General features: G+C 33.8%; 1 pseudogene; it reads right to left on the reverse strand.

Annotated features, from left to right (window-relative positions):
- Window positions 1-487: 487 nt before the first annotated feature.
- Window positions 488-3,885, reverse strand: LOC110775574 (uncharacterized; annotated as a pseudogene).
- Window positions 3,886-4,405: the final 520 nt, after the last annotated feature.

A 4,405-nucleotide genomic window follows, 5' to 3' on the forward strand; every position in this document is an offset into this window, starting at 1 on the left:
TAGTAGGATTCGATTTCTTATTCCATGGCCTACAAATATGAAATCAAGGCTCATAATTTATAACGAGTTTTGAAATATTCAAAGGTAAGAATTTGAGCAAAAATTCAGTCATACACTTGCCCATAATAGTCGAATATTTTAGTACCTTAAGGGCGATTCTAGTTTGTCAATCTTAAGGCGGATCCGGACGTGTTGTGGGCTTTCTACGGAGGGACGACACTTGGAGTCCTCAAAGACTTGTTCTTGTTCGGTTCGGGCGCAGCAAGGGAGGGCACGCTACAAAGAGTATGCATCCTAATTATGCTAATTGTTATGTGGCAATTAATTTGGAATCCTGGCGTTCATGGTTTTTTCCGCATGATTTATATTCGTTTATATGTATCATAACTTAACAGCAAGCAGCAGAGCAGTCATCACAGCAGCAGTAGAGCACAACAACAACAAAAAATCAGGAGGCAGCCTTTACACAGTGCAACAGCTGCACCAATTAGGCAGCCTGTGCACCTGTCAGGCAGTAGATGAGCACTACAAGCAGCAGATGAGCAGCAGTAAGCCTGGCAACCTGCACAACATGAACACATCTGAACAAGAAGCCTGCACAACAACTGGCCTACACAACAACAACACTACAACAGATTGGCCTGAGCAAACCATAATCTAAGACAACAAAACCAGAATTATGCCATATGCTAATTAAATCCAGGACCAGAATTATAAAGTATGTTTGACGAATAAAATTTAACCCGTTTTTGCTGAATTTCAAAACATTGAATCCAATTTCCACCTACAACACTAAATCCAATTTCCACAATCTTGAAAAAAATGAAGAAGACGGAAAGAAAGACAAAATCTAACTTGTACACAATAAGACTTCCAACTTCCAAGTATAAACGAATCACAGAAATCTCTGGAGCACGATCATGTGAAGACAGAGCAAAAAAATAGCCAAACTCCAACCGCCTGAATGTATCACCGGAGCTCGGTTGCTGCCACCTCCCGATCCGGGACTGCATAATAACATTATTAAGACAAACACAGAGTTTATAACCTTTAGAAATTGTATCAAATTAATCACTGCACTACTACAGATATGCATTTAAGTTAATAACGTTGCAAAGAACAAAATGATGTGATAATTCCGGTTAAGAATGCATGCATATGAATTATGATGAAAGAAAATAGAAGATTACCATCACAAGTGTTTTCAACAGCAAGGGTAAACCAAGACCAAACTACAAAACCAAAGAGATTGATCTTTTATTACTTAAAAAGACACATCCTCCTAACATTCTTTGAAGCAAAATCATCAATTATATCTCCATAATCAATTGTTTCCAAAATATCGTTCTCAATTGCCATCATTGCCAATCCATTGAGTCTTTCTTGTGTCATCGTAGATCGCATATATGACTTCAACAACTTCAATTTGGAAAAACTTCTCTCGGCAGATGCAACAGTCACAGGTACAGTCAACAAAATTCTGTATGCAACAAATGTGTTGGGAAAAAAATCATGACCTTTCAAGAACATTAAGATATCTAATGGTCCCATGTTTTGTTGAGGCAAAAATTCTCTAAGTAACCTTAACTCGACATACAGTTCGTCCCCATTAATATCAGATTGCCCACTATTATCCTCAAGTGCAATTACAAAGTTAGCACAACATGACTTCAAACTTTCATCATCAAGTGACTGCAACTTATAAGAAGTAAATAGAAAGCCAAATAGATTTTCATATTCTTGAAATTGCTCAAATCTCCTCTTAAGAGAAACAATGGCTTGATCAATAATGAATAAAAAATAATTTACTCTAAATGACTCCTCTATAGATTGTGAAACAGATGGTGCATCATCTGGATTCTCATCAAAAAAACGTTTTCTTCGAATTTCACGTTTTTGAGGAAAAACAGGATCAACATTCATCTCTAGAGGAATCTCCTTGGCAGTGTTAAGGGCATCTTTAAAACCCGTTTCTCTATATTTCTCAAAAAAAGAAGCTAAGACCTTTATTTTTTCAATAGCAACATCAAGTAGCATATCATCCGATTGTAAATTTTTACTAACCAAGTTAACAACATATAGTGTTTCATACCAAATAACTATTGCTACCAAAAACTCAAAATCACAAAGCTCATTTTCTGCTAAATATTTAGCTTCACTCAATCCTTTGTTATCATAATCAGTGGTTTCATGTGCTACTTGGAGTAAAGCTTCACGTATATCAATCATTTGAAATCTAATGGCTTTAACACTATCAACACGACTTTCCCAATGAGTGGATGATAAAGACTTAGGAGTCAATCCTTTAACATTATCTTTCAAAATTTTCCACCTTTTGTGCAATTTGCAAATATCGTATAAATTCGTTGAATGATCCCAAAAAAATCCCTAGCTTTACCACAAGTATTAGCCATATCACATAGCAACAAGTTTAGACTATGGAAACCGCAAGGAGTATAAAAAACTCTAGGATTTATATCTAAAAGTCTCTTTTGTACTCCTTGATGTTTTCCTTTCATATTAGCTCCATTATCATAACCTTGTCCACGCACATTATCTATGTCAAGACCAAGATCTTTCAACTCTTTTTGTAAAACATGAAAAAGCCCTTGACCACTTGTGTCATTCACAATTAGGAAACCTAAAAAAGACTCTTCAATAATCATGGGTTTTGAAGAAACATCAACATATCGTATTATTAAAGACATTTGCTCTTGGTGGCTAATATCAGGAGTACAATCAAGAATAACAAAGAAATACTTTGCTTGTTTAACTTTCTTGATAATTTCAGATTTGATTGCATAACCAAGCAAACGTATTAACTCATTTTGGATGTTATGGCCAAGATAATGAATATGGATTTCATCGTTAGTAATACGCCGAACATGCTCTTGGATAACAGAATCAAATTCTGCCAACGATTCAACAAAGCCCAAGAAAATTCCATTATTACTTTGATATATTCGCTCATTTGTACCACGAAATGCTAAATTATATTTTGCTAGAAACTTTGTAATTGCAATGATTCTTTGTATAAATTTTTTCCAATTTTTTTTTTCTTTATTAAGTTGTTTTTGAGCGACTTTATCAATAGTCTCATTCTTTTGCAACCTCAAACGCAAATCATACCAAATTCCCATGTTCTTAAAATGTTCAGGACTTGTTTCATGCTCTTTTAGTCTTTTACTAACATGTGTCCAATCCCCAAAACCTTCATTAGTTAATTGACTTCTTCCATAACCTGTTTTAAACAATTTGCAACAAAAAAAAAAAACTCTATCAAGCTCTTTCGAATAAACAAGCCACTCTCTATCGCACTTCTCTCCATTAGATAAGACTCTATAGTATAAAGTTGCAGAAAATCGCTTAGATAATCTATCTTTGGGACCTTTATCAAAGGACAAATCTCTTTTAGGACCTTTGACTGCCAAAATATCAATCATTTTAGAATCAAGACCATCCCAATTTCTCGGATCAAATATATCTATGTATAAAAAATTTCAAATTTGTTTGCATTGTTTTCTTGCCTCACATTATCATCCACATTATTCCCACCATCATTATTTTAATTTCAAGGTCCATTTCATTGTCAATAGGATGATTATGAACGGATTCATTATTTTCATCTCCACCAACACTATTGTTTTCGTTTAAAAGCACATCATCACCATCATTTCCATTAGCACAATTATCATTTTCATTTAAAGTTTCTACATTCTGCTCCTCTATACCACTAGGTCCACCAGTATTATCATTCTCTACAGGTGGTTCCCTTACAATAAACTTATCCAGAAATCCTCTTAGAGAAAAATCTAACTCTTCCATTCTTTTTTTCCATTTACGTTTTTCAGAGCCAGATTTATGTTTCCTGATTTTAGGAGGCATAATTGATAATTCAATAATTGAAAACGTAAATAGAATAACTACAATTTAACAATTACAAATACAATATTAAATATTTCAGCATTGAAAAATCAAACAACAATTCAAAAATACATAAAAATTATAGCAATAAAATTATAAAAATATAAAAGATTAAAATCATTAAGAACAGAAGAACGAAGAACGAAAGAATTAAAGAAAGATACAACTTGGATTCCTTGCCAAACGAAGAACGGATTAACGGAAGAAAAAGAAGAAATCTGAAATTGCCTTCCTGCAGATGCTTCAGGCCCGGCTTCGAAATAACACGATTCACAGTTTCACACGAATTTCCCCAATTCGGCAATTCCCCTCTTTTGAATTGAAAAGAATTCGAAATTTTGAATTGAAAAGAATTCGAAATTGTAGATGAATCGATCTTGAATCTTGATTCATATATAAATATATGAAATTTATCCATTGAACACCACAAATTTAGGTGGGTATTCTCAGAAAATGAATTGAATGGGTTGATAGATCTGAA

Source organism: Spinacia oleracea, chromosome 1 (assembly GCF_020520425.1).
Source record: "Spinacia oleracea cultivar Varoflay chromosome 1, BTI_SOV_V1, whole genome shotgun sequence".
NCBI classification, from domain to species: Eukaryota; Viridiplantae; Streptophyta; class Magnoliopsida; order Caryophyllales; family Amaranthaceae; genus Spinacia; species Spinacia oleracea.